This window comes from Sus scrofa, chromosome 3 (assembly GCF_054392235.1).
Source record: "Sus scrofa isolate SSC_HxYL_T2T_F1_AM1 chromosome 3, Sscrofa_HxYL_maternal_Yorkshire_Landrace_v2.0, whole genome shotgun sequence".
NCBI lineage: Eukaryota > Metazoa > Chordata > Mammalia > Artiodactyla > Suidae > Sus > Sus scrofa.
The window spans coordinates 127,865,875-127,883,260 of NC_139385.1; the positions used below are offsets into that span (position 1 = coordinate 127,865,875).

The following is a 17,386-nucleotide window of genomic DNA, read 5'->3' on the forward strand; positions in this document are numbered from 1 at the left end:
AATTTCTTCTGTACAACAAAGTGATTCAATTATACATATCCGCACATCCATGCTTTTTCAGATTTTTTTCCCATAGAAATTATCACAGAATATTGGGTAGAGTTCCCTGTGCTCTACAGCAGGACCACATAGGTCAGTCATTCCATATATCACAGTGTGCATATGCCAACCCCACTCTTTCTGATTTTACTTTTGTTGTTTGGTTGATTGGTTCAGGCATGAGGGATGGTAGTTAAGGGCATTGATGCTTGACTAAATTGCATGGGATCCAATGCCTGCTCTGCAACATCCTAGCTGTGTAATCTTAGGAAAATTACTTAACCTTTCTGAGCTTCAGTTTCTATCCACGTAAAATGTGGACAACAGGAGGCTTGTAAGAATAAATGGATTCATACGATAAAAACTCTTAGAACTGTGCCTGACAGCAGAAGTACTTTTCAAGGGTTAGCTCTTCTTATTGTAAGTTGCCGTTGCTGCTAGAGTTGACATCTAGAAGGTGTGCTGAATACCATGTCCTGCATGGAAATATGATAATGGCTCTTGTGTTTGCAACTAGTATCTATTAATTAAGAAACCATCATTTGTGCTCTGTAATTATATTTATTAAACCTTAACTCCTATCATAACAATAATTAGTTCTTGCTAATTAAATTTATCAAATTCCCCCTGGATTCATATCTTAGGTAAATATTTAGTAGCCCTACACTAATTATTTTAATCAACATGGAGTGTATTTCAAATGACTACAAATAGTTTGAACTAATTAAATTGAGTACAAAATAATATCTTATGTAATAAATTTGCAGGTGCTCAAAAGAGTGGGAATGAGCCACAGGGTAATGTCTCAGCGACCTAACCACCTGACTTGGTGATTGCAGTATTTCCAAAACCCAGCCAACATGCTAGGGGATGTAGCCTGCAAAGCCTTGTTGTTCCTATCCTGATTTATCTTCTACTGCCAATGTTTTGTGCACAGAACAAGCTCTGTACGTGATTCAAGAACATGCCATATAATTTGAAATTGGACCCATCAACAGTGGTAATTAAGGCAGAAGTCAGAAGCCAGCAATAGCAGCAGTAGGGTGAATCCCTGCTTCAAAGAGTCTGAAGGAACAAAAGCAAACTCTCTGAGGTTCCTTCTTCTGCCGGCTTGGTTTCCTTATCCTCAAACTACACTGTCAGTTCTTTTTTACCTTGGGAAGTTCTCTCACCCTACCCTGCTGCTCCTAGCTCCTTCCTAACAAAGAAAATTAATCCTTGGATTACAGCTGTCTGATTGGCATCCTGTCGCTAAGAAACCATAAAAATTAATGTACAGTATTTCATAATAAAATGCCTCTGACCCATCCTTAGAGACATGCACAGTCAGGTGTGGCCCTAGCACTGACCAGCCACCACTCCTCTCCTCTCCTCTGCTCTCTTCTGGGGGCACTGTGAAATAACCTACTCCAATTAATGGTGGTCACTCTTTGGCCACCCACAGGATTGTCTGTGGCCTAAATGAGGGTCCTGTGCATGGCTAGGGTTGGGGGGTTGGCCATCTATGGCTGGAATAGGAGGCTAGTCTATGACCAAGATTGGCAAGATAATCAATTCACAACTGAGTTTCAATACTCAGTCTAAGCTGTGAGCTGGGGTGAGTATTGGAGTGTAGGCTATTGTGAAATCCTACGAGGGAGAGAAAAGAAGAAAATGACCATTGAAGTATTGGCAGTAATACAAATGGTCCACCTCAAAAATAAAAAGAGTGAGTTTAAGTACTAAACAGTCTACATAGAAAACTAAATCTTTTCAAAATTGTCTCTAGCTCTTGCTTAGAAATGCCAAGTGAATTATAAACAAGCAGCCAACAGTAGTTACTCAGGGTATGGTGTCCAGGATCAGCCTAGGCTATCCTGACCTTCCATTTTCATCCAGCAGCTGGCGAGGAAGGGACTGCTTCCTTGCAGCTTGCATACCACATTCTATTTTTGTGGAGGAAGTGACTTGAGTGAGCAATGGGAGGGGTCATGGTAGATAAGTTGGACGGTGGGTCAGCACTTATGCTCTTGGAGAAGTTCAAATGCACATGAGAATTAGAGAAAATAAAATGCGCAAACCTTATCTCCCACTCTCATTAAGCTATCATCCACTCTCATTGTGGATTTGTCTCTTGATTCTGAATATCACTCCCCCCTCTTTTAGGTCTCTTTTGAGTATTTGTGATCTCACGCAGCCACCTTTATGATAGATGAATCATTCCTATGGCAACCACAGTCATCATGAATCCTCTGAGTGAGCTGGCAGGAGAAAACAGCCTTCAGAGAACAGAGATCCTCGGGGGGCCCAGGGTAGTAAGAAACCTGAGATCACCGAGCCAATGGAGGTAGGATTGGGTCATGCCAGAACTAGAAAAGATGAGATGACTCAGGCCCAGGAAAAGCCTAGCCTTGCTCAGTATCACACAGAGATGGAACTCAGGCCTTTTTATTGTATCATGATGTACAATCAAATGAATGTGCACAGACTTGCCTTGTAAGTGACTACTTCTCAACTGGTAAGCAGGCCATGTAATAGAATCTTTATGTGTTCTTCATTTGAACCTATTGGCCTGAATGTGAAGTTTTGTTCAGAGAGTCTAATATTTTAGGATTGAAACTGCATCTAGCCTAAGACCTGTTTTCTCTGAGAATCTCATTCTCTTCTATCCCATTTTTTTCAGGGGATGCACTCACTTTGTGCTGGTGGTAATTTGAGGGGCCTCTGGCCAATGGAGGCAGCTCTGCAGATAGCAGTGATAAACTCTGTTGGATATGGGCCCCTAAGTTGGGGGTCTTGGGGCCTGGCTATGTCCTTGCTGTGGCTGGCAGAACATACAAATATAATTTATTTAATTGTGCTTTATAGAAATTCCCTGGTGGCCTAGTGGTTAAGGATCTGATGTTACTGCTGAGGCTCCAGTTTGATCCCTGGCCCAAGAGCTTCTGCATGCTGTGGGTGTGGCCCAAAAGACCCCCAAACAAACAAACAAAAATAGTGCTTTATAGATGAGGCTTAGAGAAGATCAACCTGAATGGAGCTGAGATGAGGTCATATAATAAACACATGGCCACTGACAATGGCACCAGTGGCCTGCTGTCTATTAGTTCTGAAAAGTCAACATCAATAGCTTAGCTCCATGCCTGACAATGCGCCCCCATCCCTTCCTTGCCCAAAGATATCCAGGGAACCCTTCTTTTAAAAGATGAAATGTCTTGTTTTATGCTTTGAACAACTTTTATCCCAGATTGTGACTGAAGAATAGGCAGAAAGCTTACATCTTACAAAGAATCAACTACAAAAGAATGTGATGTGCGTAGAAGGGGGGTGTTGCAGCTGGTTCATTTCTGCGCCTTGCATAGGAGTCTCCTGAGATGGCACCCTGCCCATTGTTCTCCCCTTGAATGTGTTAACCAACAGAGATCCACTGGACTCTGGGCAGTGGACTGGGCAGAGCACCACACTGTCTATACACATTACTACTCACTCTAAGAACTGCCAAGTTCAAACTTACACAATCCACTGTCATAGCTGCTGTCCTGCTAATGGCACCAAGTTCTGTTCCATCTCTAAATCTAACAGATACTTAGACATCCTAATGTTCAGCAGGGTTTAGCATAACTCATCCTACACATCTTCACTCTCCTCCCGAGCCTCTCAGAACTAAACATTTTCCCTCTGTTGGCTGTACCTTATTTTCTTTTGTCGGGTCTTCTCAATGCTTAGTTCTAAAGCTTCCCTCCCCCTCCCTGCATTTCTCTATTTTAAAGAATTCAATGATATCTCAGTAGCCACCTTGTCCAGTATGGTAACCAGCAGCCACATGTGGCTACTGAGCGTTTGGAATGTGGGTATCTGAACTAAGATGTAATAAAAGTTCATTTAAGTGTCATGTAAGACACACAACAGATTTCAGGGACTTATTACAAACAACAGCAAAAGGGTGTAATCATTGTAATACTTTTTATATTGATTCATGCTAAAATGATAATGTTTTGAATACTTTGTGTTAAGTTCAATATAGTATTAAAAATAGTTGCTTTTTATATTTGTGTTGGGCAGTATGCAATAAATATACCCAAACTTGTCTCTAGTTCTGACCTCTTTTTTAAATGACCCATGTAACTAATTGCCAAATTAAAATTTCTGATAGGTTATCTGAAAGGCACTTTAAAAGCAACATACAATGGGAATTTTTTTCTTTCTAAATCCAATCCTGCTTTATTGACTGGGTTCACCATCATCTCATCCCCCTTTCCTGTCTCCGTATGGCTTCCTCTTTACAGAATTGCAGAAATGTAGACTGTCCAGGTGGGAAGGCCATGTACATAGCCACTAATACTGTGGTTATCTTATCTGCAAGATAAATTTTTTATGTGGACATCTGTAGTGATAGGAAGTTCTCTTCCTTATAAGGCAGCCTATTGCATTTTTTTTGGACAGCTCTCTTAGAAAGTTTCCCAATATATCAAAATGCAATTTGATTTCTTGGAATTTCTAATCATGTTTTAATTCTGTCTCCTGAAGCCATACAAAACAAATTTAATTCCCTTTCTCCTTGTGAAAATTGTTTCATGTCTTGACTGCACTGACTTTTCTCAAGTTAAACATCTCTTGTTCGGTTGATGTGATTTCAAGCCCTCTCAATCATTCTTGCTACTTACATTTGAATACAATGTAGTTCACCTACTTATGAAGAATATAGTTGCCAAATGGTCCACATATTTCAATGGGCTAACTGAAGACTAGAAAGGGGCTCTTACTTTGGTTCCCTTAAATTCTCTGTACCTGCTGTTACCACCTGGGAGTATGTCCATTTGTGTGGGAGTAACATCACACACAGATGCTTGTTTGTATTGGGCTCACTTTCAGGCAAACCCATTATGCCTTTGGGAATATAATGTAATTAACCCAAGTCCCTTCCATCCTGTTTTTCAGGTATATGTTACATATTTGAAGCTTGTGGTTATATTTATAGCTTGACCCATTGCACATAGATGCTTTTTCTTTCACTCACTGTGATTGTATTGTGTCTTAGATCAACATCATCCAAAAATTGACTAGTAAACCCATATTTCCACATGAATCACCAGAAGACATGTATAAAGGACGGAATGAAAGTCAGAACTCTGTTTATACTATGAAAGTATTCTAAGTTATGACATCTGATTAATTAGCCTTTCAGCTTACCAGACTTGGTCGTTTAACAAACTACAGGTCTAAGTGACAGTGCCTGGTAAATTCCTTTCCATGACAACTGCAAATATTTCCTCTATTCTATTCTGTCTTCTTCTGGGACTCCAATTACATTTCCATTGACCATTTGCATGGAATGGTGAGATTAGACTAATGGTGTAAATGGAGAGAGAAGGGTTCTTTTATGGCAAAGTGTTTGAATTAATTCATATTTCAGTATTTCTACTTCTTAGGACAATATTGTGATGCTATAAATAAGTAATTTGACAAATTTTTATTTATAACTACCTCATTGTCCTGAACTATCAGAGTAATATCTTTGAGAAGGCAAACATAGTGATTTTAAACCTGTTTTTTTTTTATTTTTAAGAGAGAAATATTGGCTTCTAGTAATGTTGTTTCCTTTATAGATTCAATTGAACCATATGTAATTGTTACAATATTATTTTGTGGAATCATGTCAGGGGTTGATGTTAAGACGGGCTATCACTAGATTTTATGATCAATCTTATTCCTCTTTAACCTGAAGTAATATTGACTTCTCTATACATTTCTGTGTCTCCTTCACATTCTCTAGGGTTTAGGTCATTAAAATAATCACACTTGGGAAGTTCCTATTCCTTGTCTCTTACCTTATTTGGCTTAATCTTCCTCCTTTTAATATGTATATTCTTTACAACTTCCAAATCATTGTAATTTACATTGTTACTACATTCAACTATGTTCTTTTATGTATTAGACAACAAAAATTTATTTAGTAACTAATATGTATCAAGTTTTAGGTGTAAATCTTGAGAAAATATCTTGGATAAAATTTAGTCCCTGCCTCCCAGTCTAGATGCTAAGGCAGACATGAAAACTAATCAGCTGGGGGCCTGCGATAGAAGCAGTAATAGGTGAATGGCTGATAAACTATGACTGGGAGTGGGGAAGGAGATTTAAGAAGGTTCCACAGAGTTGGTGATATTCTTAAAAAGTCATAATAAAGGTAAAGTCTCACTCATACATGAGACAGGGAAGGATATCCCAGACTATGTAAAAGCATGTATAAACAGCCTCATGCCTGTATTTGCTAAGTTTCTATAACAATGGAACCTGGTGGCATATAGTGGCAAGAGAGGAGCCTGGACAGGGAACTCTGGGGCAGGCTATGAAGGTCAGACTTGCCTATTTAGGAATGTGTACTTTATCCTGTAGGTTATTAGGATTAATGGAAGGATTTCAGATACAGGAACCACATAATCCGATTTACATTTTTAAATGTGCTTGTTGTCTGAGTGGGCATAACCAGTCAGTGCAGCCCTACAGGTATGGTGTGTGGGCTCCATGAGTTCTACAAGGCACTCAAATTGTGTGAGACATGAGAGAGGAGACATAGTACCTTCATAGTTGAAAAGCCACCAAGTCAAAATGAGTATTATTTTAATTAATTGCCTATAAACCATGTTAACTACAGCTCAACTGAACTCTAAAATAGTTTCATACAAGCTAGGGAAATGTGCAGAATAAGCAGAACTTGTAGAACACAATATGGTGACTTTAGTCTCCCTTTGTCCCTTTAAATACATTCTGTGGGCTAGTTCTTTCCCTTCTCTTTAGAGAAAAAGTACAAGGAAAGTTCTATGGCTTCTCTAGTCACTCTCCTGGAACTAAAGTTATTATGGTCCAGTCCCCTAAATAGTCTTCATTCCATAACTAGAAAGCTCAGTTCCATTAATAACCAATACTACCTTTTTAATATAAGGTTAGAAAATATTGTAATTTTGATTCCTTTATATGTATCTGTCCAGTTTTCCCAGCACTGCTTATTGAAGAGACTATCTTTTCCCCATTGTATATTCTTTCCTCCTTTATCATATATTAGTTAACCATAAATTTGTGTTTATTTCTGGGCTTTCTATTCTGTTCCATTGATCAAGGTGTCTATTGTTGTGCCAGTACCGTACTGTTCTGGTGACAGTAACTTTGTAATATAGTCTGAATCCAGAGGCCATGATACCACCAGTTCTGTTCTTCCATCTCAAGATTGTTTTGGCTAGCCAGGATATTTTGTGTTTCCATACAAATTTTAAAATTATTTATTCTAGTTCTGTGAAAAATGCTATTGGTATTTTGATAAGGATTTTATTGAAGCTATAGATTACCTTGGCAAGACCAGACACCATAAAACTCCTAGAGGAAAACATAGAACACTCTTTTACATAAATTGTAGCAATATTTTTTCAGATCTATCTCTTAAAGCAAAGGAAATAAAAGCAAAAATAAATAAATGAGACCTAATTAAACTTAAAAGCTTTTTCACATCAAAGGAAACCACTGACAAAGTGAAAAGACAACCTACTGAGTGGGAGAAAATATTTGCAAATTATATGATTGATAAGGAGCTAATATCCAACTTATATAAACAGCTCATACAACTCAACATCAAAATATGAACAATCCAATAGAGATTTTCCTAAAGAGGAAGTGCAGCTGGCCAATAGGCACATGAAAAGATGCTCAACATATCTAATTATCAGGGAAATGCAAATCATAACCGGGATGAGATGTCACCTCACACCTGTCAGAATGGCTGTCAATGAAAAGTACACAAAATACAAATGTTGGCCAGGATGTAGAGAAAAGGAAACACTTGTACACTGTGGGAATGTAAATTGGTACAGTTCCTGTGGAAAAGAGTATGGAGCGTCCCCCTAACGTAAAAATAGAACGACTGAATGACTCCACTCCTAGGTATATACATGGAAAAACAAAAACACTGATTTAAACAAATAAATCCATCCCTAATGTTCTTAGCAGGATTACTTGAAAGCAGCATAAGTGTCCATCAACAGATGAATGGATGAAGAAGATGTGGTATATGTATATACATATCACACACAGCAGACTATTACTCTGCCATAAAATAATGAAATTTTTCCATTTGCAGCAACATAGATGGACCTGAAGGGCATTATGCTAAGTGAAATAAGTCAGACAGAGACAAAGGCTGTATGATATCACTTAAATGTGGAATCTAAAAAAATATAACAAAATAGTGAATGTGACAGAAAAGAAGGAGACCCACAGATATAGAGAAGAAATTAGTTGCTATCAGTGGGGAGAGGAAAGTGAGGTAATATAGGGGTAGGAGGTTAAGAAGCATGAACTATTAGGAATAAAATAAGCTCCAAGGATATACTGTACAATGCAGGAATATAGCCACTATTGTATAATATCACTAAATAAAATATAACCTTTAAAACTTGCAAATGACTATATTGTACACCTATAACTTATATACTATTGTATATCAACTGTATTTCAATAAAGATATTCCATTGTGGCACCATGGAAACAAATCATGAGGTTGCAGATTTGATCCCTGGCCTCAATCAGTGGGCTAAGGATCTGGCATTGCCGTGAACTGTGGTGCAGGTTGCACATGCAGCTCAGATCCTGTGTTGCTGTGGCTCTGGTGTAGGCCAGCAGCTGTAGGTACGTTTTGACCCCTAGCCTGGGAACCTCCATATGCCGTGGGTACGGCCCTAAAAAGCAAAAAAAAAAAAAAAAAAAAAAAGTTCACTACCCCTTCCCAAAACAATGCTATTACTTAAAGTTAATGGTTCTTTTCTCCTTTACTTTGGGACTTTTTTGGGTTATTGGCTTCTGTAGAAAGAGGTTGGGCTTTTTATGTATTTAACAATTAGGGTTTTTAGAAATTTTTATTGTAGTTGATTTATGATGTTATGTCCATTTCTGCTGTACAGCAAAGTGGCCCAATTATTTACACACACACACACACACACACACACACGCACACACACATTCTTTTTCTCATATACCGCTTTTCCCACTCACTCACTTCTTCTAGATCTTCTAGAGTTGTAACAGGGTGGGAATTGGTGAAAGGATGGGTAGGGTTGGGAAGAGAATGGATAGAAATGGAAATGTACAAAACATTCAAAAATTATGTAGGAGACAACTAAATATACAGCCTGGCTACTTGGACACAAGAGTGAGAGAAGAGGAGGCACTCAGAATGACCTCTTGTGGGACATGCATGCTATGGTGGTGTCTCTAACTAGGCTCTACTTTTATTCATTCAAGAAACATTAACTCCCTACCTGATATTCGGATCCATACGAATGAAACATTTCCAATTCTTGAGCAGCTCAAGGCTTTTGGGAAGAGTGGTAATACGCAACTATAATGTTCTGTGAGGAACTGTGACATGATGCTTTGGAAACTATGGGAACACAAAGCTATATTCCATGCAGCTTGGAGTAAAGTGGGAAGGGGTGGCCTCTGGAGATGTAGAATGCCAGTCTTAGTGTGGGAAACATCCATTGTGGTACCTGTGAGGAAGTGAAAATGGTGTTGGTTTTATAGATGTAGGGCTAAGGAAAGGATGTCATATAATAGAGATGTTTAGGAGTTATCATTGTAGAGGTGTAAGTGGAAGTGGCTGAGTGGTATCCTTTAGGGTATATACTCACTCTCTGGCCAATATATATGAGGGGTGAAATGGAGACCCAGGGAATGTCTAAAGGGTACAGAAATGCTTGAGACTGGGCAGAGAGGGAGGAGGAGAAGCCAGAGAGAGGAGTCCCAGAGGCTAAAGGAGAATTTTTCTGGGGATGAGAGAATAATGGGTACCATCAATGCTGCAAAGAGCTCAAGTGTTGAGTAGAAGAACCAGCCTGGTCACTGGGGCTGAGCGACACGGATTTACTTAGTTTCTGCTTAAAAGCTGACTTTGGTCAGTTACCTAATCATTTCGCAGGAAACTGTGGGACTTCATGTTCCTTCTAGTTGTTCTGCGGAGTATGGGGTGCTGTTTCTTTCTCCTGCAGAGTCACGTGCATCGTTTGTGCCAAAAGACAACCAAAACAGTGTGTCCTCTCCTTCCCCACTCTCCATGTCTTTATTCTCACATCTCCTTCCATGTTATCGGAATCATTTCATTGCTGACTTCCTTTTTGTGTGAGTCTCTTCTCTCCCCACTCTCTCTAGGTTCCCCCTCTCCTGTACCCCAAGGCTCCAGGAATGTGGAGCTGCGCACAGATGTTTCAGTCCTGTGAGTGCTTGACTGTTTCTCAGATGGTGTCTCTGAGCAGATGTTCTGAGGTGCACCTCCCCCTTCCTCTGCTGTTGTGTTTTCTATACAAAACACAAGATTGCATTGCTGCATCCTTCTTTCTGGAGAAAGGGGTAGGTTGTACTTTCAGTCTGTTAGGATGGTCTGTGGTACAAAGGATTTGTAGACAGTGTGAGGCCAAAAGGCTTAGGAAATGCAGTTTTGTGCTGTGAATATATTGACTCATGATCTGTTGTCTCTGATGTTTCTTCCATTGAACTGGTTTTTTTGCAAGAAAATATCTTTTCTCGGAGTTCCCTGGTGGCTCAGTGGGTTAAGGATACAGCATTGTCACTGCTATGGCTCTGGTCACTGCTTTGGCATGGGTTTGATCCCTGGCCCAGGAACTTCTGCATGCTACAGTTGTAGCCAAAAAAAAAAAAAAAAAAAAAAAAAAAAAAAAAAAAAAAAAAAACCCAGAATATCTTTTATTTACTTTCTTAGCCTTGCCCTGTGTTCCCATGTGCCTCTCTTGATCTTTTGTAATTGTGCACCCTCAAGGGAGCCTTCCCAATGCATTGGGTTCTTTGTCTCCTGACAACACGTGGGCTTAGAAGGTGGAGTCAGAGTCCATGTAATCATTGCACTTTATACTAATAGATCTGAAAAGTCTCTGTGGAAATGGGGAGGAAGCAGGGGGACTTGCTGGGCAGTCTGGCAGAAGGGTAAACTGTTTCCATGAAGGTCTATGGTGATGTGTTGCTGTTGTCTACCTCACACCCTTCCTTTTTCTCTCAGTTTGTGAACTTGTCTTTGATTGCTTACTGAGAATTTGTGACAAAGGACCCCAGGGATGTGGAAGAAAATCCCCTGACTTTATTTTTATTTATTTATTTATTTATTTATTATTTATTTATTTTTTCTATAAGTTTCCATTTATATAAAATACAGAAACAAGACAATCTAACATCCTTGTTAGAAATGAGGAGGGTGATTAGGGAACTGGGGTGGGGTATGGTAATTAATGGCTAGAAGTCAGGGCAAGGGTAGCTTCTAGAGTGCTAGTCAGGTTCTCTTTCTTGACTAGGGCTCTGATTACATGAGGGATTTAGTTTGTGAAAAATCATTAAGCTGTACACTGATAATATGTGTATGTTATGATTCAAGAAAGAGTAGAATCTATAGCTGGATTTTTCTTTAACTGAGGTAAAGTTAATTATAATGCTGTGTTAGTTTCAGGTGTACAGCAATGTGATTCAGATTCTTTTCCATTATTTGTTATTAGAAGATAGAGAGTATAGTTCCCTGTGCTATACCGTAAGTCCTTGGTATTTGTTTTTTTTTTTTTTTTATATAAAAGGTGGCTCTTTTACCTTACTTCTTGATTTGTTTTTGGGAATTCATGATTTGGAAAAAGCTTTTCATTCCTGTCTTTGTTCCATTCATTGCACGTAAATACATTTAGTCTTTCATGTGATAGAATCAGTCACACTCACCTGTCACTGGCCATTTTGTCCTTACTGGAAACAGCCATCTGACTGATGCTGCCCATGATCCTTCCACAGACTCCTACAGACAGGGCATACTCATGTACATTAATCTGAATGTTAAGTAGGGCTCTGGAGAGTGGAGAAATATCCCAGGGAGAGTATGATGGAGTCCATGGGGCTGAAGGAAAGGAGGGACTAGAGTGACTCCTCTACCACCAGCCTAAAGCTTTATCCCTATCCAGACGAGCCAACTGAGTGGAACTCAGACCCGGCAGATCTTATTGCCGTGAGTACAGAGCACATTTTATTTATTTTTTATAGTGATTTTTAATTTTTTCCATTATAGTTGGTTTACAGTGTTCTGCCAGTTTTTACTGTACAGCAAAGTGACCTTGTCACCATATATGTACATTCTCTTTCTCACATTATCCTCCATCATATTCCATCACAAGTGACTGGATACAGTTCCCTGTGCTATTCAGCAGGCTGTCATTGCTTATCCACTCCAAATGCAACCATTTACATCTACTAACCCTAGACTCCTAGTCCATCCCACTCCCTCCCCTCCCCCCTTGACAACCACAAGTCTTCTCCAAATCCATGAGCTTCTTTTCTGCAGAGCACACTTTACAATCACTTCACATAGCAGATCATGTTCTGAAAATTTATATGTGGCATTTTCGCTTTTAAAGAAGCCAGTAATACGTTCACTTATAAAGTGAAGAGTGTGCCACAAGGAAGAAGGTTTGACCTTCGGAAGTGGAGATACCTGAATCAAACCATCTTTACCACCTCACCCCTTCACTTATTCAGACCTTCATTCATTCAAAACTGTTACTCTACAGCATTCACTGTCCTAGAAATAATACTGAGAATGAGGGAGACAATACTGGTGAATTTTCTGTGTCTACTTGTGTAATTTAGAAACTTCTCCCAGCTTCAATTTCTCATCTCAAAAATATGAATGGTATTACTTGCTGTGCAGGGGGTCATGAAGGTTGAAATAAGGACATGGTTCTGGCATATACCGATTTTTTTATAATGTCAAGATTTGTAATTATGTGAAAATTATCCCATTTTGCATATTCCATGAGTTTTTTTTTTTTAAATGAAGTCTACCTATTTACAATAACTTATCATAAGTTAGTCTTTTTTTTTTTTTCCCACATCCGTGGCACACGGAAGTTCCTGGGCCAGGGATCGAACACACTCCACAGCATTGACCTGAGCTGCAGCAGTGACAACACTGGATCCTTAGCCTGCTGCACCACAGAAGAACTCCTAGTAATGTTATTCTTATCAAAGTTCCCTGAATAAACAATTCTCTCCTACTAAAAGATTAAACTTCTACTCATTGAAGCTCATTGTGATGGAGATTTCAGAAATTGACTCAAGTTGTAAATGTTACAGCTATACTTATGCTATTGGACTTGGCTTTTTCTCAATAGAACAATTCCAAGAACACAGGATTGAAAGTCCCCAGGCCTGACTTGGTTTTCGCTTTGACACAATGTAACCTGGGATTCAATGTCTGCTTCCCTCCCGACCCTGTTTTCCCCATCTATGAAATAAAGTAGTAATAGTTTCCTTGCTTATTTATAGCTATTTTATAGATATTAAATGTAATAAATTATATGAGAGGATTTTAATACTTTCATTATCTATATTTTCCCTTTGTTTCCTTGTTTTTAAAGGAACAAATGAGAATAACTAGGGGTATTTTCCCAATTCTACATCTTCTTAGAGATGATCCTATTCTCTCACCTTTTATAAATGTTCACACTTAGATTTCTATGATGATAAGCAGTAACAATACTGGGTCCTGATTTGGATAAGGTGGATGTGCCAGAATTCAAATATACAAACCAAATATATTTGAGTATAATTGTTCACATTAGGAAGTGTTTTATTTTACAAAAGTTTTGTTCTTTGATTTTCTTAAACTAGTAGGGGGCAATAGCTGTGCATTTAAAACATGATTTAATGTTTTAGAAATATAGCAATTGCACAATTTGAAATATACCTATAAAGTAATATCAGAGCACAGGTAGCTATTCGGATTTCTGTTTTAAAACCCAGATCATTGTACACAGTGATGGGACTGAACAGTTCCACACCCACACAGAGCACTATTGAATCTGTTGCTATAAGTTTAGTTTGGGACTTTGATTTGGGTGTTGGTTTTGAATAAACTCCAAAAAACCCCACAAAAAGCAAAAACAAAAACCTTTTATAGCTTGGAGGTCTAAAAAGAAAATAAGCAAAACAGATTCTCGAATACAATCGTTCCATCTACAAGTCTTCCCTGAGTGCCTGATGTGTGTATTGTACTTGGCCCTTTGCTAGGAGATGTTCAATCAGAAAGTCTTCACTGAAAATTAATATTTGAGTTGGATCTTGAGAGTTGTTTAGGTGTTTACCAGGTGAAAAGGGAGTCTCAGGGAAAAGAAGGCACGGAGAACTGCGTGACCACTTTAGAAGGAGGATGATAGAAGCTGGGGAGCAAGCTGGAGTGCAGGGATCCTGTGGAGGAGCTCTGGCAGGGGAGGCTGGAGAGAGAGGCAGAGGCAGACCAGGAGGGCTCCTGTGCCATGGAGTAAAGTGTCTGCAAATGCAGCCAAAGGCCTGAGTGTTTTGATATAACAAACTATTTAAAGCTCATCAGCTCATTCTTCTCTAGAATCTGCCCTATGAATTTTCTCACTGAGCCAAGGGAAGTGCTATTTTGTTATTATGCAGAGGGGGTTAACATTTCGTTGCTAAAGCTTACACCCCTTAACCCCACATGCTGATAAGCTAAGGTTTAACACGCTCCTGTCTGGGTAAGTCATGTCTAATGTGTTCTACCCATTAATTTGCTGTAATGATAAAGCTTATAGTTTATTTTTTCCCTGAAGTTCTTGCCATCTCCTTAGTGTGTATAGCATTTTTAGAGATATTTACAAATAGTCACAGGATCATATGAACTGGGGTTGAGAAAGCACTTGATCTCTAAGAATGCAATAGATAGCATAGGTAAAGAGAGTCAGTCTGAGGTGGGAAGTCGAGAAGAGAGGAGGTCTAGGGGTCAAGGAATGGGTTAAGAGCAAGAGCATGAACACATGAGGGTTCTGAAAGGAAACTTAGTGACAGGGACAAGGAATGATTAAAAATCCAAGAATTTCAGACCAGGGCTCTGAATTTGATTTTGGAAGCATTGGAAATAAAGTAAATTGTAAACGCTCATTCTTACCATGGTGCAAAAACTTGTATTGTGGGGGGTCGTCTAGAAAGTGAGTCAGCCACCAGGCAAAGACAAGCATTAAACTATAAGGCTCAGAGGCCCCGAGCTTGCCTAAGATTGCAGAAATACCCAAGAAACATGTTCAAGAAAAGTCAGAGGTCATTGGCTGCAATGTTGGAGACATACTGAACACAGAGAGCAGAGAAAAGTGGAATCTGGGACGACTCCTGGGCTACTTGGCTGCCAGGACCCAGCAGGGAATGGCACTGCTCAATGATTTCTTGTTGTTAATCATTTTTCTCATTTTCCCTAGTTGTTAACCCTGGGACCATACTAATCAACTCCTCGTTTCCCTGCCCGTGGCTTACATGGTTCCCTGGTTATTACATCTGAGTTTAATCATTGTCCAAACTGAGCTCCATGTCTTCCTTGCAATTTCACCCCTGATTCAGTTTTTTTTTTTTTTTTTTTTTTTCTGCTAGGAAACGTAGCTGTGTAGAAATGGAAATAATCTATTTAGAGAGAGGAGTTTCAAGAAGGGAAAGCACAGTCCAGAACAGGGAGATGGGACTCTGGCATGCTGTATGGAAGATTCCCCCACCCCCGATCACCAAGACGATGTTGAAAAAAAATTCTGAAAAATAAAGACCAGTACTCCCCGTGACTCACTACATTTCCTCTTCTTCTCACTGTGTGAAGAAGTGGAGATGTGGACTGGGAAGCAGGAAAGTAATTACATCAAACCCATCAAAACGCAGTCAACATGACATTGAAGTAGGAATTGTCTGGGAGTCATGTTTGGCTTTTGCTCTCATCTCTCTGCATAGTCTCCTTCACTCCAGGAGTCCCTCACATTTGAAAAAACAGTGTTCACGAGGCAGAAGTAAGTCAATCATGGGTTCTTCAATTACTAGGACCTGTCAATGCCGGCCAACATCAATTGATGCTGTAAGACATCGGAGGTGTTATTTATCCCTTCACTCTCTAGGTTTGTCTGATTTGGAGATGGCAAATATTAAAATCAGCTCCTTAGAGACCAACTCTCAAAATATTAAGGGAATTTATCAATAGATATGGGCATATGTATGATTTTTTTTTTCCAGAAAAGCTGTCAGATACCTGAAACCCTGAGGACTACGTCACTTTAGAGAAAGGTGTATTTTCCATACACTGACATCCCTTTATTATTTCCATCTTTTAAAACAAATAAACGTGTAAAACTTGACCCTCACTTTCTACACCAACAGACTTTATTTATTTATTTTTTTTTAGGGCCACACCCGCGGCGTATGGAGGTTCCCAGGCTAGGGGTCTAATCAGAGCTATAGCTGCCGGCCTACACCACAGCCTGTGGCAACGCTGGATCATTAATCCACTGAGCGAGGCTAGGGATTGAACCAGTAACCTCATGGTTCCCACCTAGCTGGATTTGTTTCCGTAGCACCACGACGGGATCTCCTACATCAACAGACTATAGAAGAAAATCTCCTTAAAAGAAAATAATTGTCTGTGATGTACTCTATCCCCAGATTTTATCCTCCTGTTCTCCTTTGAGTGCACCTTCACCACTCCAATAAAAGTGACCTTGACAAGATCACCAAGAACCCCTGTTTAATAACTACTTCCCAGCCCTAACCCTGTTGGACTTATAGCTATATCTGATAGAGTTGTTTGCCTTTTCCTCTTGGATTCTGGATAATTCTGCTCTTAAATTGGCTTCCAGGTAAAACACATACTCCCAGTTTTCCTCCAATCTCTCAGGCTGCTCCTTCTCAGTCCTCATTTTGGTTCTTTTTTATTCCCCTGCCTTCTTAATGCTGGAATGTTGCAAGGCTTAGCACTCTTTCACTTATTTCTTCATGATCTAATTCAATTCCATGGTTTGGTTTCATGCACAAGTACAAAATGTGATTTCCAAATTTATCCTCCAAGCACAGACCCTCTCCCTGAGTTCCACACTTACATATGTAAATATCCATCTGACTACACAATATTTCCACTTGGATGTTTAATAGCAATCTCACTGTGTTCAAGACTAAGCTCCTGATCTTTTCTTCTTCTCAGTTAGTGCCAAGAGTATTTTTCCTGCAGCGTAGGCCACCAGAGCCTATTGGCATGCTTGACTCATCCTTCTTTCATAGTCCTCCACTAACCGTTAGCAAATCCTATGGACTCTACTTTTGAAATACATCCAGGATGGAATCACTTCTCACCCATGCCATGGCCGTCATTCTGGTCCAAAACATCATCTGAGATCTGGATTCTTGTACTACAGTTTATTCTTTGAATAAAAGAGCACAGCCATGTCCAGGTGGGATACAGATGGGTAGAGTCCAAAAGTTAATTTAGTTGTTAAGTCAAGGGTTTGAGAACGAGGTGAAAAGCACACGGATGTTCTCA

The 17,386-nt window shown here is 39.4% G+C and overlaps 1 protein-coding gene across 4 annotated transcripts in view; it reads left to right on the forward strand.

Annotated features, from left to right (window-relative positions):
- LOC102165540 (uncharacterized) overlaps positions 1-17,386 on the forward strand; it is a 1,338,477-nt gene that overhangs the window by 463,378 nt on the left and 857,713 nt on the right. For 2 of the 4 annotated variants that reach the window (XR_014842473.1, XR_014842475.1), the window contains exon 1: positions 2,302-2,365. The exons of 1 other annotated variant lie outside the window; for it this stretch is intronic. The gene's annotated coding sequence lies outside the window, so the exon portion shown is untranslated. Of the gene's footprint in view, positions 1-2,301; positions 2,366-17,386 lie in introns of those variants that run through there. One more of the 4 variants, XR_014842474.1, reaches the window with a different exon arrangement.